Source organism: Ursus maritimus (genome assembly GCF_017311325.1).
Source record: "Ursus maritimus isolate PB19 chromosome X unlocalized genomic scaffold, ASM1731132v1 scaffold_X1, whole genome shotgun sequence".
Taxonomy (NCBI): domain Eukaryota; kingdom Metazoa; phylum Chordata; class Mammalia; order Carnivora; family Ursidae; genus Ursus; species Ursus maritimus.
In genome coordinates this window covers 4,794,971-4,822,184 of record NW_024423319.1, presented here as the reverse complement: position 1 = coordinate 4,822,184, position 27,214 = coordinate 4,794,971, and the positions used below count along the sequence as shown (strand labels likewise).

At 37.5% G+C, this 27,214-nt stretch overlaps 1 protein-coding gene across 4 annotated transcripts in view; it reads left to right on the top strand.

Annotated features, from left to right (window-relative positions):
- Nucleotides 1-27,214, top strand: part of ENOX2 (ecto-NOX disulfide-thiol exchanger 2) — a 264,867-nt gene that overhangs the window by 48,661 nt on the left and 188,992 nt on the right. The window contains exon 3 of one of the 4 annotated variants that reach the window (XM_040627347.1): nucleotides 25,059-25,143. The exons of the other annotated variants lie outside the window; for them this stretch is intronic. The gene's annotated coding sequence lies outside the window, so the exon portion shown is untranslated. The remainder of the gene's footprint in view (nucleotides 1-25,058; nucleotides 25,144-27,214) is intronic. 4 annotated transcript variants of the gene reach the window in all.

Sequence of the window (27,214 nt, the reverse complement as noted above, 5' to 3'; positions counted from 1 at the left end):
ATAGGTAGAAATGTAAAAACCTCCATGATGAGGCATACCTGTCATCCACCTGATCCAGTATTCTATTTCCAAGAGGGGTTTATTAGAAAGTCATCATATGTCCACCTAATACCAATCTCAAAATAGGTTAGAAGTGTCCCTGGGAGGGAAAAATGTAATTTCTTTCAACAGTCCATTATAAATCTATTGTCTGTGATTTTATCTAAAATTACTTGAATTTGTTCATTTGTAATTTTTTAAAATTTCACTGTATTTGAGACAAAGAGTTTTCTAGTTACATTTTGCTATTTAAAGAAATACTTTTTAAATATTGAGATAAAATTTACATAATGAGATGCATAGATCTTCATGTACAAGTGGGTGATTTTAACAGATGCATATATCCTTGTAATCAACACCAAAAGGAAGACATAAAACATTTTCATTACACCAGAAGGTTCCCCTATGATCCATTCCAGTTGATCTCCAACCTATACAGGCAACCACTATTCTGACTCCTATCACCACAAATTATCTGTTACTAAACTTCATAGAAATGAGATCATATACTATGTACTTTCTTGTGTCTGGCTTCTTCCCCTCAGCATTTTTATTTTTTAGATTAACCCATATTGTTCAGTGTTATCAGAGGTATGTTCCTTTTCATTGTTGAGTAATGTTGCATTGTATGAATTAACTATAATTGATTTAGTCATTCATCAGTTGATGCACATTTGGGTTGCTTCCAATTTTTGTCTATTTTGACTGCTATGGACATATTAATGCTATATATTTCACTCTAAGCAGTGCTTTACTTTATTCTACAATATTTTTTGAGAGAGAGCAGTGGGGAGGGGCAGAGGAAGAGGGAGAGAGAGAATTTTAAGCAGGCTCCACACCCAGCACAGAGCCCGATATGGGGCTCCATCTCACGACCCTGAGATAATTGCCACTCTTCATTTGCTGTGAATGAGTTTCTTGATCAAAAGGGATTCTGTGTGGAATTCATGATGGTGGATGAGACATTCCATATATTTTTATGAAACTGACTAACTTTTTAGAGTGACTGTGCCATTTTACATTCCCTCCAGCAGTATGAGTGATCCAGTTTCTCTGCATTCTTGGCAGCATTTGGTGATGTCACTGTTTTTTATTTAAGCTATTTTGATAAATGTGAGTGATATCTCATTGTGATCTTAATTGGCATTTCCCTAAAGACTAGTGATGTTGAATGTCTTTTCATCTGCTTATTTGCCATCTGTATATCCTCTTTGGTGAAATGTCTCTTCATGTCCTTTGACCTTTTTCTAATTGGATTGTTTGTATTTTTACTGCTGAGCTTTGAAAGTTTTTTTATATATTTATATACATGAGTACATTGTCAGATATGTGCTTTGCAAGTATTTGTTTTGTTTTGTTTTGCCAATCTGTAGCTTGTCTTTTCATCTACTTAATAATCTTTCACAGAGTAAAAGTTTAAATTTTTGATGAAGTATAGTTTATGAATTTTTTTTCTTCTATGGATTGTGATTTTGTTGTTATGTCTAAGAAATCTTCACCACACCCTAGGTCCCAAAGACTTTCCCCTGTGTTTTCTTCTAAAGTTTTACAGTTTCACATTTTATAGAGCCCATGATCCAAAATGAATTAACTTTTGCTTAACATGCAAAGTTTACGTTAAGGTTCATTTTTTTTGCCTATGCATATCTAATTGCTCTAGCACTATTTGTTGATTACTGCAGCTATATAAACCTTGAAATTGGATAGACTGATTAATTTCATGTTATTCTTCTTTTTCAAAATTGTCCTTTTCTATTCTAGTTCCTTTGTCTATCCATATAAATTTTTGGATGTTTGTCTATATCTAGAAAAAATCTTGCTGAGATTTTGACAAACATTGCATTTAACCTATATGTCATTTTTAAAAGATTTTATTTATTTATTTAAGAGAGAGAGAGAGAGAGCACGAGTGGGGGGCAGAGGCAGAGGGAGAGGGAGAAGCAGGCTCCCTGCTAATCAGGGAGCCTGATGTGGGGCTCGATCTCAGGACCCTGAGATTATGACCTGAGCCGGAGGCAGTTGCTTAACTGACTGAGACACCCAGGCACCCCCCTGAATGTCATTTTGTGGGAGAATTGACATCCTTACTATGTAGAGTCTCCCAATCCATGAGCACAGTGTCTCCATTTATTGATATCTTTTATTTCTTCATCATTTATTATAGTTTTCAGCATATAAATCACATACATATTTTATTAGATTTATACCTAAACATTTCTCTTGTTTTTGAACAATTATAAATGGTATATATATTTAAATTTTGGTGTTCACATGTGCGTTGCTTGTATATAGAAATACAACTGATTTTTGTATGTTGGTATTGTATCATCTGACTTTGCTGAATTCCAAATTAGTTCTGAGAGATTTTCTACACAGACCATCATGCCATCTGCAAACAGGAACAGCTTTATTTCTCGTTTCTTATTTCTTTTTCTTGCTTTACTGTACTGGCTGGAACTTCCAGTGTGATATTAAATAAGGGTGGTGACAGAAATTATCTTTGTCTTGTTCCTAATAATAGGAGGAAAGTATTCAGTCCTCCACCTTTAAGTAAGATGTTAGGTGTAGATTTTTTTTGTAAGTATTCTTTAATAAGTTGAGGAAGTTCCCCTCCTGTTTTCTGAGACTTTTTTTTTATAGATTTTATTTATTTATTTGACAGAGATAGAGACAGCCAGCGAGAGAGGGAACACAAGCAGGGGGAGTGGGAGAGGAAGAAGCAGGCTCATAGCGGAGGAGTTGATGTGGGACTCGATCCCATAATGCCGGGATCACGCCCTGAGCCGAAGGCAGTCGCTTAACCGCTGTGCCACCCAGACGCCCCGTTTTCTGAGACTTTTTATCATGAATTCCTATTGCATTTTTCAAATGCTGTTTCTGCATCAACTGATATAAGTATGTGATTTTTTTTCTTTAGCCTGTTTATATGGAGGATTCTATTGACTGATTTTTCAATGCCTTGCATCCCTGGAATAAACCCCACTTGGACATGATGTATAATTTTGCTTGTATATCCACTATCATTCTAATTGCCTTTCCTTTATAGGTAAAGGTGTTGTTTTTCTCTCACACTGATTTCAGTATCTTTCTTTGTCTTAGTTTTCAGTACTTTGATTATGATGTATGTTGATGTGTATTTTTTTGTTTGTTTGTTTGTCCTATTTGGGGTTAGCTCAGCTTTTTGATTCTGTAGGTTTAGGTCTTTGGCAAAATTTCTGAAATTTTCACCCATTATTTCTTTGAATAGCTACTCTCCTCCTCTTCTGGGAATTTAATCATACAAATGTTAGATCTTTTGGTATTATCCCAGAGCTCCCTGAGGATCCGTTTGGTTGTTTCAGTCTATTTTCTCTTTATTGCTCATATTAGCTATTTCTATTATTCTGTCTTCAAGTCCAGTGATTGTTTCCTCTGTCATCTCCATTCTACTGTTGAGTCTATCCAATAAGTTTTTTATTTTGGCTATTGTATTTTTCAGTTCTAAAATTTCCATTTGGTTCTTCTTTATATCTTCTATTTCTTTGCTGAGACTTTCTATTTTTTCATTTGTTTAAAGCATGTTCATAGTTCCTTCTTCAAGCATGTTCATAATTGCTTCTTCAAGCATGTTCATGATGGCTGATTTTAAATGCTTGTCAGATAATTCCAACATCTGTGTCATCGTGGCATTGCTGTCTATTTTTCTTTAAGTTGAGATTTTCTGGGTTCTTGTTATGACAAGTGAGTTTTAATTGAATCCTTGGCATTTTGAGTATTATGTTATGAGACTCTGGATCTTATTTATATGTTCCATTTTAATAGGTCTACTCTGATGGTATGCTGGCAGGGAAGTAGTCACCACTTCATTACTACCACATGGAAGTAGAAATTCAGGTTCTCTACTCAGCCTCCACTGACACTCTGGAAAAGTGGATGGGGACCCCATTACTGCTGATTGGCATAAAAGTTGAAGTTCCCCTCTAGACCTTTGCTCCCCTCTAGACCTTTATCACCCTGACTGATAGAGGGAATGGCACCTGATTCCTGCTCACCTTGTGGCTTCTGCTGACATTGCTGGTTGAGAATGAAAGGTCCTTTTCACCTTCTCTGTTACACCACCCCAGTGGACAGATTGGGTCACCTCATTAGAGTCTGGAGAGGGTGGAATTTTAGGTTCCCTACTTACCCTTTGCTTATAGGGGTGAGGGTAAGGCCCAAATTTTTCCTATGTTGTTTGTCTATAGTAGATTAATTATTGTCTAAAAGTTTTCTGGATTGCTGTTTGCCCCTTTCTTGGTCTTTTGGCTAGAGAGTGCAGGTTTTCTTGAAACTGGTTTTGTCTGTGCCCATTGGCATCTCTGGGTTGGTGGCTTCTCCGATATCCAATCTGGGATATATGAAGTAAAAAAATACCCACAGAACTCACCACTTTGTCATTCCTTGGGTCCTAGCCAGTTTGCCTTATTTTTTCAAACTTTTAGAGTCTTCTTATAATTGTTTTATATGTAATGGCCAGGTTTTTAGCTGCACTTAGTAGGAAAAGTAGGGAGAAGTGTGTCACTTTAACTTGTCCTGGAACCAGAAACTCAGATATACTTTTTATTATTCTAATTTACAACCTGTAAGGTGTTTTTTTAGAATTGAATGTATCGCAGACTCCCATTTGTAATGTTCAAATTGGTAGTTGAAATTATTTATTTCAATCATGTCCTCTCTCAGCCTTCTTTCATCCCTTGAATCATTTAGTTGACCTTCAGTGGATGATCCTTTCAGCTTTATTATGACTTCCTTGAATATCCTGATGGTTTTTCCCAAATTTCTCAACTCTATGTCTGTTCTTACGTCCAACTCCAAGCATAGTAATTTTAGTGACCTCCTGGATTTTTTTGAATAAAGGGAAAAGCCGTGACAATTCTTCTTTTCAGTCACAGCTGTGTTCAAATGTCACTTTTTCAAAGTGGCCGTTCATGACCATTCTCTGTACACTTACTCTGCATTTAACACTTACTCTGTATGCTTATTTTTTCATATCACTTAACACTCTGTGATATTATATATCTGTGTATTTGTTCATTGTCTGTCCTCCCCCAAATACAAAACCTTTATAAGGACAAGGATTGTGATTTGTTCACTGTTGTATCCCCCATGGTTTGAAAAGTCCCTGGCATATACTAGGCTCTAAATAAATATTTTAACTGGTTGAATGAATACATACTCCACAAAGCATTTGAGTAGAAGACTGAAGAGAGAATAGAATGTACTGGGCACTTAGTCCAAGGAATTCGAACTAACTTGTGCGGTACTAGACAGTAACCTCCACATTAGACATATACAGACCAAACTTAGATCAAAATGTGTGAGGGGGAAGAAAATAACTTTTCATTCTTGTTATTTATTTTCCCTCTCATCTAAGCTGCATTTCTTGTTCAATGAAAATACTTTAGCATAAGAGCAAAGTCTTTCTAAAGATGGCATTTTTAGCCCTCTGATGGGGAATGGCAAATTCAAAGATTGAAGACTCCTGACCAGAGATTTCCACATTTTACTTAGATGATGGAAGTAAGTGACAGTTTGGCCAGCTACCCCAGGTGCATTAAAACTCACATGGTCCCTGGAGTAACTGGATTTATTCCAAATGCAAGTCTTCCAAATGAAGCTCAAGACCTTGAATTAAATCCAGTTTTTACAGGAGAGTAGTTAAAATGAATAGAAGAAAACAGTGGTATCATCTGTTTTCTGCAGTCAGAACCTTGCCTTATTTCTCCCCTCAATGTGACTTTTGTTGCAGCTACCTATGAAGACCCACATAGACTGGGATCTCTTCATTGGTTATAGCAGAGGAAGGGATGCAGCCTTTTCTCTTAAGATGTCATTGCACCATTGGAATGAAGAAGAAGGCTAGAAAGTAATGAAATATTTCTTACTTTATATTTTAGCTTGATATCTCTCTAAGCAACTCATATCAGGCACCATAGATTGGGGAAAAAAAACTGTTTTACACCCTCCCAGGATGTTTATAAAAATATGTCCATTCATAAGACATATTCAGAATAGGAATTGTATATAGTATACCATAATAAAATATTAGGGCTGCGCTAAAACAAAAATGGAATTTAAATTCACCTTAATGTCTTTTCAGATGTAATAGCCTTCTAGGGAAACGCAGTTCAGGTTTGAGAACATTTGTTATATACAACACTTGTCTTGGATAACTGATAACACCTGAGCTATAAAACTACAGAACCACCCCACCCTTTCCAGAAAGATTTCCTCCAGAAATTATATTGTTCCTTAAATAGGCAACGCTTTTACTCAAATGAGCTGTCTCTAGCAAGCTTTCCATCATTCTCTGCCATTGGTGCAGTTGTCTTAATTTTACTTAAGTGCCTGCTGGCTGACTTTGACTCCAAAAAGACAAAGCAAATCTTATGGGACAAAATTTAAGCTTGGGAGGAAAAAGAAAAACAGTTGCCTTCTTGTGCCTTTTCCCACTGCTAATGAAGATGAGAAGGAGAGCCAGAAAATGGCCCTCATTTCTAAGTTGATTTACCCACGTTAGAGACTTACTTATTACTTGGAGCATACGAATACCTCCATATTAACAGGCTTGTTGAAAGGTTGAAAGATTTCCTGCCAAAGCACAGTTTAGTCTAATTATTTGCTCCCACAAAATTATATCTCAAATGGTTGGGCAGAGTTTTGTCTTTATTTGTTCTGCTGACTTGAGTTGGGGGAAGGGCTAATATAATGGGCTGTACTTTTTTGCTTTGTTTTTATTCTAATAAAATAATCATCATAAGTAATTGCAGATAGTAGATAGAATGAATAATGAAGAAATTTTGTTTCTTGTAATACTGTGCTTATAAGAAAAAAAATCTCTAAATTATGGAAAGTGCTTTTAACTCTACACATTTTGGCTGAACTGCAATGAACATGAATAAGAGAATAGTCTTATCCATCCATCCATCCATCCATCCATCCATCCACCCATTCATTTACTCAATATTTATTGAGTGCCTGCTACTCCAGGTATTGCTGATACAGCTACAAAAAAAGAGAAGTGGATCTTTTGTTCCATTTAGTGAGCCCTGATGGTGTCCTGCTCCCTAAAACCCTCTTTTCTTCTGAAGTACACCCTCATTTTATTTATTTTGTTTTCCACAACAAGAGGGTGAGTTTCTCCAAGGTGGAAATCCTAGCCTGTTTTTTATGTGATGTTAGACATTCAACAAATACTTGTTGGATTAGATTGAACCAAGATTTTTGAAGATGTAGGTGAGGAAAGTTTCAGAGTTAGCCATAGGAATATTAGCTGTAGAAGGGTCCTTAAAGATTTCCTAGCCCATAGATTTTCAAAAGGTATCTATATAGGTAGCTTTAGGGCTGTTTCCAGGGAACGGGGGAGGCCCAGCAGAGGGATTGTGGAACTGTTATGACCTTCACGTGCTTCTAGCATAAAATTTGCACTGTCAACCCTTTTATATGTAGAGCATTCCTATAATATTTTATTTGAAGAAAGGGTTGGCTGCTTAAAACAACAAAAAAAACACTGATTGGTCCAGCATCTCTACCTTGTAGATCTTTTAGATAGGCCTAAGAAGGTTAGGTAATTTGTTCTAGGTCACATATTTAGTTGTTCATACTCTTAAAACTAAAATCTAAATTTTCTAATTTCCAATTTGAGGTTCTTTCTATGACGTTCTGTTGTTCAGTAGTTCACAACTGTTGCATGACTAACATAATTCTTGATATAACTGAAAGAAGGAATGTTAAAATCTACTTTGACAACACTTCATCCCTCCTTGGACGTAGTTCAGTATCTCTGCACTTAGTAACATGACTGGCACATGTAAGTGCTTAATGGTGGTTGTTGTATAGGTGATAGTTATCCATGATTGATTCTTTCATCTGTTCAGATCAATGAACTCTAATCCTTTTAGTCTGTTCTCATAGCACCCCCACCTGCCACCATAGCTGCAGACAGCATTCTTACTCTTGTTCTTTGACTGCAGTCATTGGGTGGACTGGCACTTAAATGCTTTTAGTTTACGTATTTAATTATGCAACACTTAACAGTTGTCTATTGTCGAAATTAAGAAAATTAAGAATATAAAAGACTGTAAAACATGAGTTGTACTAAAACTGCTTTGGGGAGTTCAGTTAGGGGTTTTTGTTTGTTTGTTTGATTGTTTTAAAATGTGAGCATTGTGCCATCATTTGACTGTACCCTTCTCACTGCATCTCTACAAATGCAAGTTTTGTTTTTCTCTCGCTATGGTAGCTTCCCCCTTCCTTTGCCTTGCCTGTTGCCTATTTACTCTGTTTTTCAGTTGAATGTGAATTGAATTCTCTAGTTCAAATTACCAATATTACTGACAAGGATTTTGAGCTTTCCTCAAGGGGAGGTTACTTGGGATTACAGTTTTTCACGTTTTGTAGACAGATCCTCTAGGATCATTTTGGCCATAATGGTCCCTCTCTGACACAGATAATTAAGACTGCTTTAGGGAGGGTCTGCTGCCACCAGCCCTGCTGCTATTGCTGTTACCAGTGCAATGGGAGAGAGTTGGATTGGCTTGGTGGCCAGACAGAATTGGGTTTTCTTTGTTTTTCCAGTTTATTCTTGCTTTTGGATGCTGTTACCTGTTTCTTATTAGCACCCATAGAGAAAAGCATTGTAACAAAGTTTAGAATTCAAAGGTAGAACTTCAGTCTCCTTTGGTGTGTGTGTGTGTGTGTGTGTGTGTGTGTGTGTGTGTATAACCTCCACTTTAAAAGTTCATGCTAAGTTTGCAACATTTAATTTAAAGCTACTTTCACAATTTTCACAGTTTTCTTTTGCTCTCCACTTTTTTTTTTTTTTGGCCTTAGGAATGACTTTGTTATAATGAATGACAAGTACATCCTATCCTTGCCCATCATTTTGAAATGGATGGATTTTTATAGGGCAGTGTATCTGCTGCTGTGGTACAGATTTTGACATTATGTAAAATTCAGTTGTTTGAATTTATAATTTAATCCTTTCAGGTGTTCATTTTTATTTGTTGACATTGATAAAGAGAACTGTGGCTTTTCTGTTCATAAGAACCACAGTAATATCATTCTAATTGCAGTAATTGTGCAATGCAGTTATCATTTGTAAAGCCTAGAAGTTCAAGAAACCTGGACCACCATCATTTCCAGATAGAGGGTGGCCAGACTATTTCTAGAAGAGATTTGAAACTGAGATCATTAGATGATTTGAGGGTCTGAGACTTACGACTAGGTAAGTTAGAAACTTGGGTGGTTTATCAAACTAAAAGCTGATTTTCTACCCTAGAATACTGCTAGAACTAGGATATACTTAGAGTGACCTTTATCTCACTAGAATCCTTGAACATTATATAATGCAAGACAATAGTTTGCATTTATCAGAGTCAACACGTGTTTATTATCTATGGGCCTTTATCTAGGAGTTAAGGTATTAATTTCACAAGAGCTGATTAAATGTGTTCTATTACTAATTCAAGTTTTTATACTGTTAGTATATATAGATTATTCTTTAAAATGTATGTCTAAGTTAAACAGAAGAATAGGCAGCTGTCTGGGTTTTAGTCCTGATTTTTCTGGGTCCTCTGTCTTCTGGCCTTTTTTTCTTAGAGGTCACCTAATAGATACCACTTTGCTAATGCATCAACTTGACTATTTCCTATAATTAGACTCAAGGAAACATCTATCACAGATGGAATTAACATCGAAGTGATCTATGCCGTAGAATAATATAATTTTACAAATTTGGGGCATTTTTTTAAACACTGTGTTCTGATAGAAGCCACCAGCTGCACATACAACCAGAAATTATGCTGGTATATTAATATATATGGACAGTCAAAAACAAACTCACAGTTTCCTCAGAACAATCATATTTGTATTTATTTATTCATAGATCTTAAGTATGCCAGACCAATACTTAGATATAGTGTAAAAAACACCTTGTCCTCCATTAAATGAGACCTTAGTGCCTACCTTACTCTGAGCTCTTCAGATATTCATTTTTAACCAAAAAGTGAAAACACACTCCTTTCCAAATATAGACAGTACAATTCACCCTTTTCAGGAGACTTTTAAGAACTTTCTTACCTCTCATTTATTACATTCTTCTGAATTTAGCCTTAGGCCTTTAAAATGTTTCCAAAAAATGTTTTCTCAGTCCCTTTTGTCACAAAACTCTACATCCTCAATGGGGACAGTGACTCATTGGATATTGTCTCAAGCTCCTGGTTTTGAACTATCGATTTCCTTCCTCTGACTGCCCGTCACAGAATAGGCATTCTAAGCTTTATGGAGACCCAGTATGCCCATACTCAAATTTATAAAAGAAAAATCAAAAGCAAGACCACATGAAGCTTGGTGGTACAGGGATGCCTCACTTTATTAAAAAATGTGTTTCTAAGAAATTGAATATATAAATTCCATATCTGTAAAAACAAATCTTACTTGAATGTACAATATTAGCTTTGCATTTTAAAATATTCCTATGGGGACTACTTCTGGCATTTTAAAGTTTTACTGTGTGGGAATGTATTCCCATGTAGAATTTTTCAAGAAATGACCTCTTTGTTAGACTCTGATTTCTTAACCTGATCTCGCATGGTCTCTTGTGGTTTCCTCCTACTTTATTATCCCAGTGACTCAGGTGTACTTTCATGCCCCCTGATCTCTGCTTTGCTATCACATATTAATATATCAAAATGTAATATGTATTTGTATATTTATATGTGAGATATAGTTAGAATTTGTATAGGAGCCCTATAAACTATGTATTTACCTATTTACCTAAATTCCATGGTATCCAAGATCAGCAGGCACAGTGGGCATTGCTAGGGGTTGCTCCCTTTTTACTGTATGTTGCCATTTATTCTAAATATTCTTATTTTGCCTCTTAACCTTTACACAGCATACTAACTCTATCTACTACTAAAGTGTAACCACTTCTGAAGTGAATGGCATCTATCTAACAGTGTTGAAAATGCTGTTAGTTTTATTTAGACTAGGAAGTGGACACTCTTCTTTTTTCTTTGCACCAAAAGAGTTTAACCCATCTTCAGTGTTGGCAAGGATAATGTTCTTTTGATTTGTTTTTTAAAGGGTATGCACTAGTAATCTCATTTTAGACTTTCATTTTCCCATCTTACCATTCTGCCCCTTGGCTTCATTTGCCTCTTTATAGGGAAGAATCCATCTGAGATTTTCTTTGCTTCTACTCTTGCCATGATATGTAGACTAGTTTATGGAGAAATATATCAGCTGCCTGCTGTGCATTTAAATTCCCCACTTCCCTGCTGCATTTGTGTGCAGCAGCTGAAAGACAAATAGATGAATGCAAGGCCATTTTTGTCAGCAAAAGTTTTTGGATACATACATTACTGAGCACACATATCATTAAATATGAGTTTAATATCTGGAAGCAAACGTGTGAGTACATCAACTTTGTCCACAGAGGAGAAAAAGGGTCACTGTTTATGAGAACTAAATGGAAGCGTATCTTTCCTTATCAAACAAAGAAATTAAGAGATGAGAATTGGTCTTTTAGGCCATCTGGTTCCTGCCCCAGGGACCAGTAGAGGATTGGTCCTTACATTATTATATTCTTAGTGCTGGTTATTTTTGTTACATATTCCCATAGTTTTGCAGTAACTTCAAATGCTTCCAAACCATAGTTATTCAACTTCTCTTGACCAGAGAAGTTCAGGTTGTATGTCACTTCAAAAGAGATGTCCCCCTTTCTTTTAAACTTTCAGTAAACTTTATTCATGAAAGTGTATCAAGTTACTGGGATTCAACCTTTTTAAAATAACTTACATATATTTGGCCCTAACTTTTACCTTACCTGTTTTTGTTTGTTTGTTTTTACTGTTCTGAGTGCTCTTAAACAATTTTAAGAATTTTGTAACCATACAGTAATTTAACATTGTCAACATCTTAAAATTAGACCTCTGAGACCACCTATCATTTCTTACAAAGGATAGAAATGGGAAGGGAAGGATGTCTAGAAACTGCCTCACTATGTTTTGTTTCCCTTCCGCTCTCCTCTTCACTCCCTCACTTCCTTTCTTCCTCTTCTCCTTCTCTTTCATACACACAAGCACACACATACATATTGACCTTACGTCAAACCAGATCATCACAATGCCATTTGGATGGGGGTGGGGCATGTAAGGAAGAGAATGGGGCATGTAGGGCAGAGAGCCTGAAGTAGAATTTGGGGCATGAGAATCAGATATATTAAGGAAGCTGTGAATTAGAGAATTTCTAAGCCATTAGGGACCATGGAGAATGTTTCCTTAGTTACACAAATGAGGAAAGTGAGGCCTAGGGAGTTAATGCCTAAATTGGATGCCTTCTCTGGAGTCCATTGTTTTGTTTCCTATGGTAACTTGAAGGCAAAAATTGTGAGAGTATAGTGTCAACATCCTGGATTTGCCATCTGTCCATTAATTCATTTAGTTAATCATCATATACTTATGGATTAGCTATTTTGTGCCAGACACTGTGCTGGGTGCTAATGACACCATATGGCCCCTGACCTCAAGGAGTTTATAGTTTATTTACCAAACCCTAGTGGGAAATAGAGAAGCAGGGAAATAGACAATCATAACATAGAATGATATGTTTCCATAGTGCATGTGGGATGCTAGTAGTGCATATAAAAGGCATCCCCTAACCCAGCTTTAGGTAGCGGGGATAGCTTCCTGGCAGAGATTACTCAAGCCAAAGTGGGGCAGAGTGTTCCCGGCTAATGTTAAAGTATATGCAATCCCTGAGGCAAGAACTGAAAATGGTTCAGTATGCCTAGAGAATATAGCGTAGTTAAGAGTTGAGAGGAGAGGTGGTTAAGGGAGTTGGTTAGGGGACTATAGAGTATGGATGAGACTATAGAGGTAAGCAGGAGGCAGGAACCAGGTCATAAAGACCTTATTTGCCATGTCAGGGAGCTGAAGTTGTGTGGCCTAAGTAGTAAAGTAATCACTGAAGAGTTTTTAAGCCAGGAAGTGACATGATCATGTTTGTCTTTTAGAAGGATCACTCTAGGGGTGCCTGGGTGGCTCAGTCGGTTGAACATCCGACTCTTGATTTTGGCTCAGGTCATGATCTCAGGGTCGTGGGATCAAGCCCTGTGTTAGGCTCCTCACTGGGCACAGAGCCTGCCTAAGATTCTCCCTCTCCCTCTCTTTCTGCCCCTCCCCTCCCCTGCTTGCTCTCTCTCTCCCTCCCTCTCTCTTAAAAAGGAAGGATCACTCTGTCTGCAGCAAGAGAGTTGACTAGAGTCAGAAAGATATGTAAAGAGGCTGTTGCAGTAATCCACCTGAACTGAGATAATGATAGTTGGGATGAAAGGAAGAGTTCACATTTGAGATAGGAGTTGGAGTCCAAGGACTTGGTTAGTAGATGTGGAGAACAATGGAGAGGGAAGACTATGCATAACTTCCAGGCTTCTGTACTAAACAGCTGAGGTGGGTTGTGTGCTGTTTACTGACATGGAGAACATGGGAGAAAAAGCAGGATTATTGAGTAAAAATAATGGGTTAAATTTGAAGTACCCAGGGAATGCCCATACCAAAAACAGTCTAGACTAGAGATATAGATGTCAAAGTTATCAGCCTATATAGAGATAGGATTTGAAGTCATGGGATCCCCAGAGCCAGTCTGAGGATCATTTGCCTTTAGACTTTATTTGGGCTTAGACTCCTTTAGGTATCTGAGAACTATAGACCCTCTCCCCATAAAATTTAAATATACAATTTTGCATGCAATTTTAGGAGCTTCATAGACCTCTTGAAGCACATCCATGAACTCTTATGATGTCTAGGTTAAGAACCTGTGGTTGTGGAATAAGAAGAAAAGAAGCATAAAGTGAAACACTGGCATCAAAGAAATGAGTAGAGAGGGAGAAATCCATGAAGGAGACAGAAAGAGAAACCAGAGAGTTAGGGGGTGTCACAGAAGGCAAGGGAAGAGTTTCAAGAAAGCAGGAAGGGTCAGCAGAGTTAAGTGCTATAGCAAGAAAGAGTAAGATAAGGACTGAAAAGTGGTCACTGGCTTTAGCAATAAAGACTGTCAGTGACATTTGCAAGGGTTATTTCAGCAAAATGCTGTGGACAGAATGCAGTGATTCAGGAGTGGATAAGAGGAGAGGAAGTAGGAACAGCGAGTGCTGACCACATGTTTCCAAGGGGCGGGGTGTTGAGGGGAAGCTTGTCTTTTGTTAAGACAGAATTGAGGATACTGAGTGTCTTTTAGAATTTTCTTTAAATTTGTCATGTCATTTTCTGAGTTCTTACCATCAAAAAAGAAAACAAATAAACCAAAGAAATTAGGTCTGTAAGAAATGGAGTTTCACAGATTTCTAGTGCTTCCATCGAATATTAATAAATGATGAATTGTGGTTTTAAATCCCTACAGTTCTATATCTCTTCTTCAGTTTTGCTTACGGTGTCCATCTATCCAGAATCCACAATGCCTCAGGCACTACTAAATTGGCACTATAGGTGTATTCAGGCCAGCCTGGCTGGGAATGTGAGAAGCAATAAGGCTGGCTTTAGACCCTTGATTGAGGAGTCAGCTTTGTAATACCCAGCTTAGTAATTATGGGGACTTTGTGTTTGCGTGCGTGAACCTTAGTTAAGCTTTGTCATAGGTTTTCCAAAACAGCTGGGGCTCTTGGTCTATGAAGACGTTAATTTGTGTCTCCAGGGGCTATGCATAAATCAAACTGGGGAAAGAGGGAGGAGGAGCGAATTTCTTTGTGTGAATCCCAGCTCCCTGTTAACTGTTTAATTGAGGAGAAGGAAAGAGTCCTATGACAATTACTGAATTAGGGATGCACTATTATCTTCCACTTGATGTATTCTTGCTTGGTGTATTTATACTAAGAAAGGCAGTAAACCCTGTCTCCCCCAGGAAGGCCCTGCTTTGTTGACCTTCAACAGAAATGTAGAATCAGATTTCACAGTTCCTGTTGTTTCAAAGGGAGGCTTAATGTTGGTGGTAATGGTTGTTAATTTAAACTTTGGTCCTCTTTTCTTACCATCTGCTGTGTAGTGGCCTCTCCATCATAGTTCAGGGATAACGGCAAGAATCCCACCTGGGGAAAGCAGGGTAATGATATAGGCCTTTGGAAATTCTGCTGTTTCTTCCCTTCTAGCCACAGAGAAGATAATTGGGAGACCACATCATAATGGAAGGAATTGTCACATTGAAGTGAATTAACGATGGGAAGTAAGCCTAGACCTAAATTCTTTTGACCTTTAGAAATATCAGTATAAAACAAAGAAATATCAACATAAATGATGCTGTGGTGAGCCAAGGTTCCCCCCCACCACTATTTTGAATTTATCTTTCAGCCACTGCATTAATTCAAGAAGAATGCCAAAATGCTGAAAAACAGAGGTTTTTTCATGTTTTTTTTTTGTCTTCATATGTGCTGCCTTTTTAGTCTGATGGAGAAATAGGTGATAGCAAATAGAATATACTCTATAAAATGCTATAGGAATTCCTACCCTACCAGTGTGTGTGTGTGTGTGTGTGTGTGTGTGTGTGTTTTACTGAACATTCTTAACATTCAAGAGCATGATCATAGAGGGAAAGGATCATGTTCTCCTCTAAAACAGTCCTGTGATACCATTGTCAGAGTTCAAATACCAGAATTCATAGCCCATGACTCATTATGGTGTTTCTTGAGTTAGAAGCCAAAAAACACAAATTTTATCAATGTTTTATCAGACTTTTTTATTAATAAGTATAACCAGCAATGTTGCTTCTTAAGACTTGTATGGATAATCTATCTATAGATTTAATATGAGTGGAGTAACAGCCTTCATAGACTATCTTCTTGGAGGATTGTTAAAAAAAGAGGATAGCCTATCTAAAAGATGAGCCTGCGCATTGGAAATCTCTCACAAACCAATTACTTTATATGCACTAAGAGTAAAAAGGCATTGCTCTTCAGTAGTTTTGACTACTACTTTAGAATTTAAATTAATAACAAAAATTTTAAACATGCTTATGGTATGGTCACTGACACAAGGTAATGGGTGATGTATATTCTCAGACATTCTCACAGCATATTACTAAGTTGAGCTATGAGGAATGTAATGTCTACTCAAGGTCCGGTTCCAAGCCATTCCCTATGGTTAATACATTATACACAGTCTTGCTTAATGCAGCTCTCTCTGTTGAACCTCGGTTGCAGACATTGAGCTCTCCCCTTCAACTTGGCTATATAACAATAATCTTTGTAAAACACAATTTCATTAACTGCTTTCAAATTACATAAACAGGAGGTTGGGAGAAGAAATGTTCAACTACTTCAGTTTTCTATTTAAATTACAGAAGTTGTTTAAAAATCCCATTTTGTCTGGGCTGTTCCTCAGCAATAACTGATTAAAAAGGTACATATTGTGCAGGAAAATATAATTTTTAAATTATCCATAAGGCACAGAATAGAACTATATATTTTTAGACCCAGAAGAGACACTACAATTTGTTTAATCCAATCCTCTCCTTTTACAGAGGAGGAAACTATGATCCAAATAGGTTAAATGACTTACCCAGGATCATATATTAAGTTAGTGGCATATATAGGGCACTATCTCCAGTTTTGTGACTCTGGCTTAGTGATCTCAGAATTCTGCACTGCCTCCAGAAAATTGGAAAGGTGGAAACTGAACTCCAGCCTTATACTTTCAAAGCATACACTCTGCCTTTCTAACATGCCTGGAGGTGCTTAATCGGTACTAACCAACAAGATTAAAATTATTATATTTTTAATTCAATAAGTTACTTAGGAAAGCAACCACACAAAATGGATTGGAAGAGACACTTTGGCAGTAATGCCTGTCAGTATATGTGGCATGAATTAGATTCACTGCATTATTATGCATTACAACCTGCTAAGAAGCTGAGTCCCTGGAAAGAGCTATGGGATCTGGCCAGTACAACTGCTCTGATTCAATAAGTAACTTGAAGTTTTGATGGAATCGATCACTCATTAGCCTGTGGGCCAGGAAAAAGGAAATCAATGAGCAAAAAGAATCATGGTGATAAGAGAACACATCTAACCCCTGCTTGCCCACAGATACCTTTAGCTGAGCTGTATCTTCCCAAGATTAAAGAACCTTAAGATTGAAGTCCCACTCTACTCTGCATGGCAAACCTGGGTCACACCTCTGGAATAATGCTTTCTATCCCAGGTACTACATCTTAAGAAAAACACTTGACAAACTAGAATAAAACAAAGATGGTCAGGGCTGGAAAACCTGCCATATTAAGGAAAGTTAGAAACTGGGACTTTGTGCCTGGAAAAGACTTGGGCATGGAGAATAGGAAGGAAACTGACGTATTTTTAAGTACCTACTGTGTGCCAGGCACTTTGCACATACCTCCTTTCATCCTCACACAACCCTATGGCTATACCTCCTAATACAGAGTTAAGAGTAATAATACATGTTAAGAGTAAGATAAACTCAAAGACCCATTTCAACTCTAAAATTATATGAATTAAAGTTGGTACATCTACTGTTTAGTGAGCAGCCATGCCCTTTCTAGGCCCTTTGTGGACTTAGTTGGGCACTCAGAGCTTGCAGTTAGACAGACTTTACTTCTTTTACTATGTAGATGAGCTCTCGGCACAGGTAAAGTATAAGTTAATGCCCTGGTCCATCAAATGGAGAGAAGACATTTCAAGGGTTTGTTGCAAGAACAAATTTAGAAATCACTGGACAAGGTAAAAAAAAAGTCCATTAATGAAATTTGATTAGCCTCCAGGGTTCTCTTTTCTAATTGCAACAGTTTATAATCCAAATGAATTTAGTAGCCACTTTCAAATTCCAACTCTTTCACTTTATCTTAATAATTCCTTGCATTAACTTGCCATATGGTTCTTCCCTTTCCAATCTTATGATAATATCATTTATCTATTCATTCAGACACTTTTGTATTTCTAATATTGGCCAATTACAAAAGCCGCCTGTGATTCATATAGCATTCTCACCTAGAGCACAAAGCGTTTCATTTAATTTAAAAATACAAATGTACCATGCCATGAGGAAAATAACAGCTAACTAGCTAACCCTTTGTCCCTCTCCCTCAGACTTCCTTTACCTTTCTTTGGCTACCTTTCTAAAATTAAGTATTTCATGAGAAAAATGAGCTCTTTAGGAATTCCATTACTGTCAGTGGTAGAAGTGAGAAGACACTATTATTAACCTGTTTTGCTCAATGGCTCTTGAGAGAATTGGGAAGGCAGCTAGGAGTATGGCTTATCACCACTTCCTATGGCAGGGATGACAGTGGGTTGTCACCTGGGAAGACAAAGGGGCAGAGAGAAGCTAGTCCAGAGCTGGTCTGGAGAAATACAAACATAAAAACTTAAGACTTTTTAATCAGTTGTTCCTCAAACTGGCTGGAATCCCTGTGGAAAGCCAACTGAGTCTTTAAATGTGTCCATTCTTTCTGGAGACTCACTAATCAATTTGGCCTTGTGTATTGTACAAAGGATCAAAAATCAGGGTCCGCCTACACTGATTGTGATCCAATGTGTCTTGCCAAAGTTATGTGAAGTTTTTATAAAATTCCCAGATACTCAATCCCCTAGAGAAGGGAATTCACTAACTGTGGTCTACTTATGTTTCACAGCTAGCATTTCTCTCAATTTAACTTTACTAAAAGCACCAATGATATTTCAGAAACAATGTATGAGGCTTATATTATTAAAACCATTTTTATCGACCTGAGGCATTTGATTTAGTCACCCATAAACACTTTCTTCAGAAATTCCATGATTCTGGGCTTAGCAGTGACCCTGTAAAATGGTTTTCTCTCCATTTAGTTCTTGCCAACTTAGCCTCGACCTAGAGGTCCAAAATACTTGCAGACTGTCATCTTTAGTGAAGATTAACTGAAGCCTCTCTTTGGCTGATGGTGAAGGAGAGTTCAAAGACTATGCTGACAGCACCATTTATGATCACAAAAAAGGTGCTCCTTTTGAAATCCTCTCCCTCTTTCTAGCAGATCTGCTTATGTCAGGGGTACACTTTTTAGCAGAATCTATTCCTTAAGTTGCTTTCAGTGTACATTATCCCCAAAGGCGAAACATTCATGGTAATACATATGACATAACTTATGTCAGTAGAGTAATAGAATGTCAGGGCTAAATGGGATGCTATAGAACTTCTAGCTTGATATCCTTGTTTTATAGATGGGGAAACTGAGGACCAGAGATGTTGAATGACTCATCTGAAGCCATACAACTAATTCGTGTCAGAGCCTAGAGTAGAACCCAGGTCTTAGGACTCCTGATTGAGTGCTTTTTCTGCTAGGTCATGATGCTTCATGCCTAGCTAATTCACTTAGGATTTATCTGTTATAAACATACATATATATTATATATAAATACATATTATATAGATATGTCTGTTATATATTCCATGAGTGACAACATAGCCTAACAGCTAAGAGTAGATCTGGGTCTAAATTTTACCCCTTATTACTTGTGTGAATTTACACATCTAACTTAATCTCTGAGCTTTAGTTGCCTCATCTGTAAAACTGAAATGACAACACCACCTGTTAAAATTATGGTGAGAATCAAATGAGAAAATGTATGTAAAGAATTTCACATAGTGCCCTACACATAGTAAACTCTCAGTGAATGGTTGCTATTTTTACTGTATAGCTTTTTTCTACATAACTCATTCAGTTCTCCCTCCCTACTCCCTAGGATGAGAATTCTCTTGGAAATCTTAATTTTATTAAACTAGTATGCAAATGTGTTAAAATGCAGCAAAGTTGTTTTAGCTAACCTGAGTCTAGTATATCAGGTTTTTGCTAAGTTAATTGCAACCTAATTTGGTTCTGTTCAGTATCACATCTATTTCCACAAACAGGAAATTGTCTTTTCTAGATTTTGATTGGCAGGAATGGTCTTATAAACTTTATTGAATTACATTAGTGTTGCTCTGTGGTGGAGGAGACACTTTTGTTATAAGCCTCTGTTCCTAGGTGCTTATCTTTTTCATAAAATTACCCTTTGGACTGAAATATTTTCAACTTGTTTTCTATTTCAGATGGGATGGGAAAAATTGGAGGGTAGGAAAAAATGGAAAAATTTCTTAAAACATTTTATTTGACTACTGAGTAATCACATTTTGAGATTTTTCTGTTTGCTCCTGTGGTTTCAAAATGCTAAACCCCCATAAGAACCCAGAAACACACAGCACAATTATTTTAAAGAACAGCTTGCAGAAATTCCACAGGAAGCAACTGTGTATATATGAGATCAGAGTCTTATGAAGACATGGTACTTGGCCTCAGAAGCTTTCTTTTTCAAATTATCTTTGACAATCCAGATTTTTTTAACAAATAGATTTATTTAAATTGGGCTGTGCTGTTTCATATTCCCAACTATCTTCCCTTCTCAACTTGGTTGAGAAATATTTGTCAGGAAAGCATAGAGGTACAAAGTAAAAAGAAAAGATTACAGAGGAATAAAGGAAAACAAGGATTTACATGGATCTGGAGGCTCAACTAAGAGGCTAAGAAAAGGCTAATTAGAGATTCTCAAGATGAGAAGACAGAGCCCAGTGAATGCCCTCATGATTTTGGTCAAATTGATGTCACCAGGATCTAAGAAAGATGGGGTCCCATTGCAAGGAGAGCTCTGTTCATTAGAGACAGTCCCAACTACCAGGAGTGTGCCTGAGGACCTGAGAGGACAGTGGAGGCAGCTGAAAGAGAGCAATCATTTAGACTGGACCTAGGAGTAGAAGCGGATTACAGAAACATCAGAAGCAGCAAGAGCACATAAGTGCAAAGGTTGGACTCTAGAGTAGAAGCTAGAGAAAGGAGGAACAAGAAGAGACTGTGTAATCACTTAAAGCAGTAGTTATTGCAAAAATGACTACAAATTACCTTAACAACCTCCATTTAAATTGTAAACTCCATCAGAGTAGGACTGATCATCTGTTTGCTTACTGCTGTATCCCCAGCACCAAGAGCCATCCTTGGCTCACAGTAGGTCCTCACTAAATATTTGTTGAATGAATGAATGAATGAATGAATGAATGATCTGTATAGAAATTTAAGCTTTCCTTCTACCAGAGTAAAGATCATTATATTTGTGAACTGCCTGCTTGTGCTGCATTGGAGTAATGGGGAGAAAAAGGTGAAGAAGGACCTTAAACCCAAGATGTAAAGCAAATGGCAGTGGAGACCCAGGTTCCAGGCAGGGATGGTTTGGAGGGCTGCCTTTAGGGAGGGTTCCATTTGCCTTAGTTTCTCAGAACAAAACTGCCTTCATTTTTCAAATCTCCTTTCCCTGGGTCCTGAGCTGTGCTGTGCTGAGGTTAGAAAGGAGGGAAGCCAAAGTCAGGTTGTCCTGACGAGGAGGCTCCCCATTTGACATCTTACCTGCTAGGGACAGCCTATGGTTGCTGTTCCATTGCCTGATTAAAAACAAAAAAGGAACAGCCTTAGAAATCAGAAAGCTTTCTCTCCTGTTACTCTCTTAAGCTGATTTGAGCCTGTGCACCCCCTCTGTGGTCTTGTTATGCCAGCTTCTACAACAGTACCTAGCATCTAGCAGGCACTCAATAAATATTTGTTGGATGAATGACCCTGCCTGGTTATGCAGTTTTGAAAGACCACCCAGTATGCCAGGCCCTTTTCCATAGTCCCTTAAAGAATATAGGGCTATATCAGGACAAACAAGAGGAAATTGGAGAAAAGGAATGGAAAGTAATTATAATTTCATATGTGGCCGAATTCTGATGCACTTCAGGGAATCCCTTAAGTGTCTCAGATGAGTTGCAACTCCAAATCAACATATAACGCAGTTCTTTTCAATGTACAGTGCTAAGACTCAAGAAAGTTTAATACCTCCTTTCCTTCTAGGGTGAAAAGGAAATTTTGTACTCTCCATATGTGTCATTATACTTGAATATTTACACTTGGGGTGAAACTGTAAAATATTTGTGTCTTTCTTGTGTTTCTCTGGCCCATCAGTTAATAGGTTATACTTAGATACGTAATTCAAGACTCCCTCACTCCTAATCCCAAAGCATTTGAGCATAACCAGTGTTTTGCTAGAAGGGGGTGGTGCGTGTAGGCAGATATGCTTTCTACAGGATGAAAGTTGGAATTAGAATCCCAAAAGGTTTATAGGCAGGTTTTGGAAGCTCCCACTCTAAAAGCCAGGAAGCAAAATATCATGGACAGTATTTTTAATACTAGGCTAGTTGTGTAGGATGTGAAACTAGTACAGGAAATGTAGAACAAGAACATTTGGCAACCTTGTGCTTCCTGTCTAAAATAACTGTTATAGAACATTAGTGGGAGGTAGTATGCTAGAGTGAATTCTATCATTTTCCTTATTATACTCCTTAATACTACTGAATTTTCTGTATATTATAGATTTTTTTCTCTTATTTTTTGTTCTTAGAAAGGTCACATCCCAACAGTGTATGTATAAGGGAATATCTACATTTAGTTTCTACCTTTAGGTACATTTGTTTTCCTGAGTTACATCTTCAACAACTGACATGGTATTGTTCGGGCAAGACGTTTATTTTGAGCACTATAAGTTTTCTGATGGGAGTGCTGTAAATTCCAGCTCTAAATTGATGTTGAAGAATCGATAAACTACTTAGCAGAGGAACAAATGACTCGAGGTAAAAATAACCAAGTAAAATGTAACTCCCGCTTTCTGTGCAAGCATGTATAGTGAGAAGAAGCATATTTGACAAAGAGAACCTTAAAAGGTTATCATCCTCAAGGTCCTGTCCCTCATCTGAGTTAACTTTGCAGATTATTTTTTTTCTTTCATTCAGAAAGAGATCATCATGAAGGAGATTAGAATCTGCTGATTACAGTTTGGCAAAATGTTTGGGATCATGAAACCAGCCAGATTCTTTTCCTAGAGAAGTCAGAATTATTTTCCCCCATTGAGGGTGTCTTTATTTGCTAGTAACATGTCAGTTAGTGATTGTAGAGGACCTAAAGAAGAACTCTTGCCTTCTTGACTTCTTCTTTTTTTTTGGTTTATTCTAAGGACTCTGTCTCTCCCCATTTGATCATTGTTTCAGATATTTTTCAGTGGGATCCAGGGATTAATTAATTCATTTCATAATTCAGCAAAAGTGTACTGAGCACCTGCTTGGTGCCAGATACTCTGTTACATATTGTAAATACAACAGTGAAATATATATATATACATATATGTATATATACACAAACACACACACACACACACACACACACACACACACACACACACACAGGTCCCTGCCCCCATTGAACTTCGAGGCAGGTAAGTGAACAGAAATAAATGAGTACATATACAAAATTCTTACTGATGGTGGTAAGTGTGAGGACAAACAGCTATGGATGAGAGAAAAAATGGCAGGACCTACTTAAATATCATGGAAGGAAGGTTTCCTTGAAAAGATGCATTTCAAGCTGAGGTGTGATGAAGAGAAGACGTCTGTCACACAAATAGCCTGAGAAACAGCAAGCACAGGTTAAGGCAAGAAAGGCTGGGTGCGTTGCAGGAACAGAGGGAAACCCAGCATAGTTGAGTGAAAAGGAACATATCATGAAATAAGGTTGCGAGAGGTGCCACATCATACAAGGTTTATAGGCCTTAAGAAGTTTGGATTTTATTCTAAAAGCAGTGGGGATCCATAGAAAGGTTTTAAGCACAGGAATCATATGAATTGTTTTATATTTTTTGTAAAGACTACTTTGTCTCTCTGTGGAGAGTGAATGAAAGGTAGACAAGAATGGAAGCACAACAGCTAATTATGCTCTTTATTTATTGCAGGAGTCTAGGTAAGAGAAAATGCTGACGTGGATAAAAATGATGTTAGCAATGGGGCGCCTGGGTGGCTCAGTTTGTTGAGCATCTGACTCTTGATTTCAGCTCAGGTCATGATTTCAGGGTCGTGAGATCGAGCCCTAACTTGGGCTCCATGCTCTGTGGGGAGTCTGCTCAAGATTCTCTCTCTCCCTCTACCTCTTTCTCTCCCCCCTGCTTGCTCACTCTCTCTCAAATAAATAAGTAAATAAATCTTTTTTTTAAAAAATGATGTTAGCAAAGATAAAGAGAAATGGAGAAATTCAACATGGATTCTGAAGTTAGAATCAAAAGGCAGATTTACTGATGGTTGGGGAATCGGGATTGTTGAAAGAGTAGAAGTCAAGGCTGACATTCAATAGAAAGGGGAAAAGTGATGATGCAGAAGAAAAGGAGTACCAGCAGGAGCAAGGTCTTTGAACAGGCAAGCAATGATGGCATTGGGGGACACTCCTTCCATTTCAATAAGACAGAAGAGAAAGAATAGATAAAGATAAAAGTCAGTGTGTAGATTCGGTGGTGGGAAGGTGAGAGAGCTCTTTCTGATGGCTTTTGTTGTCTCCAAAAATTATGAGGTGAGATTGTCAGTTAAAAGCAGGAAGCAGGAGAGAAGTGGGAAAGATGTGGAAGGATTGAGGAGAGAGATGAAGATATATCATGGTCACTTTGAAGAATGGGAAAGCAAGTTTAATGCAGAAGTAGCATTGCAGGGCAGAGATGAGTGCTCAGTCGAGGCTTGTGATCATGAATGAATACTTTAAATGAAAGTAAAGCCCATCAATTCAGTTATGTGAATTTTCTGCAGTCATGTTCAGTAGCTCAGGTGCAGGCCCACAAAAGGCAGTTTAACTGAATTTGACTCCTGTTTTGCCATATGAGTGTATCTGGGAGAGCATAATGTGGTAAAATAGAACAAATGCGTGACTAGGGTTGAGGGAGGACCTGGGCTGTAATGCAGTCTCAAGCTACTTGCAAACCATGTGACCTTAGGCAAGTCTGTTAAACATGCTCTGCTCTGCCTCCCTTTTCTCATTGGTAAGATAAGAAGGTTGGACCAAATAATCTTTAAGGTTCTTTCTGGCTCTAAAACTGTGATTACTTTTTTTCCTTGGGACAATTCCTAACCTCAACCAATTTCTCATTAATATAGTGTTGTGATTAAGCGTGTATACTCTGGAGCCAGACCGCTTGGATTTGGATTCTAGCTCCACCACTTCCCAGCTGTGTGACCTTGAGTAAGTCATTTTACCTTTCAGTGCCAATTTTTTCATCTTTGCAGTGGGCATTACAATACCACATATTTTACTTAGTAGGGTTGCTGTAAGGATTAAATGAGTCAATGCGTGTGACACTATTACAACAGCGCCTGTACTATGCCCTCAACAACTGTTAGCCATTATCCCCACCAAGTGCTAGTTCTACATCATCCCTTCGGCCATAAAATATCTGAAAGCTTGGAATTTCTTCTGTTTGCAGTCATGCATACCACCTGACACCATATTTAGAGTACATCATTTTGTTTCAGGTTGGCAGTGTGCCATAGAAAAATGATTCTGGGACCGGATGAGCCTTGGTTTAAATCCTGAGCTTGCCATTTACTTAGCTGTGAGATCTTGGGTAAATAAATTCATGAGCTGATATTCAAATTCCTCTCCTACAAAATGAGGACAATAGTAATATTTATCTGATAGTTTGTGGGAGAAAACAAAATGAGATAGTGGATGTGAAGTACGTGATAGTACAGGGCTTGGCATACGGTAGACATTTAATCAAAGCAATTATGATTATGGTACCCTGCCCTAATATTTACATTGTTATGTCAGTTCTTGAGGCATAGGCAACTTTTGTCCCTGTTATTTGTTATTTTCCTGAAGCACAGAGGAGCAACAAGTAGCCCATCAGAGAGAAAGACCTGAAAGAAAAAACAGTATCAGCCAGTACATTAGAGATGGGGTAAAGCTAGAAGGGCTAGAATAAAGGGGTGCACGTTGTTATTTGTTACAATAAATATTGTAAACACATAGATTTCTTTTTAACATTGAAATCTGCCTTTAGAGTTTGAATATTGTCTGACAGTGAGAACAGGTTACTAGAGCCCGAGAAAATAGTATGCCTGATCTTCTCCACTCTGTCTGAGAAGGTCACCATTGCCTTTCACTTCTGGACAATGGCACCTTCCACGGATCCCTGCTGATCAAGCTCCAGGGAAGTGGCTGTTCCTGTGAAGTCCTTGAGCTCCTTGATAGAAAGGCATCATGTGAGGTTGAAAATGTAATAAAATCACATTCATATCTGACCCTCAGAAAACTGCTTTGGAAGCAGCACCTACTTTGCTTCCTATATTTGAAAACAGCCTACTGAGTTGTATTATTTTTTTTTAAGGCAAAGAAATATGGAGGAGAGCGGCTCATTCCAATGTGCTTGTATACCAGTATTCAAATTAGATCATTTATAAGGCTCAAAAAGGAGCTCAATTAATATCAATGTTTTAATCTCAATGTTATTTTCCACATGGTATTAATTACAAAGATGAATCAGACTCAACTTTTTTTCTTATCAATTATAGTTCAGAAAAATATCATATTTAATTCTTCTAGCTGAAATCTTGGTCATTCTTATTAAATGCATTTCATCTTATCAGCCTGCTGATTTCTTCTACTGAACTGAATGACCAATGTTAATGCAAGACTTTATCAACTTAAAAAGTAAACTTCCATCCCAGTCCCAATATCCCTTTGTATATGCTAGTTAAATGCGTAACTTAAACTCAGAAGCTAAATTTCCTTTATGAGAGCCTACAAAGCAGATTAGTCACTATGAATTAATGGCTTTCTTTCTGTCTTAGATATTTGGTTATATCTCTTGCTCCAGCTCTAAAAAGATTGTGATAGTACTTCTGATCTTATGGGAATACACTGTTCTAGTGGCTGGAGCATCAGCTTGGCTATTGTGATACCATTTGCAATTGGGCAAGTTCACTTCACTTCTCAATTCTTTTCCCCTTCAGAAAAATGACTGATAATATCTGTCCTTATCTATTTTGGTGGAGGTTGTAAGAATAAATGAAACATGGATGGAAGCAATTTGAGCATATATACATAAATCTGAAAAATTATGACTCCTCAGGAATTATTTAGGCATACTCATATTTGTGTTCTTAGAAAGTCCCTCCCTTTCCATAAACACATGCATAGTATAATCCATCACCATCACATTTGAAGAAACACACAGACACAGACCCTCATGTTATCTAATATACTTTTAAAAAATGGTTACCTTGCACTGTGTAGAATTTGATCAACACAT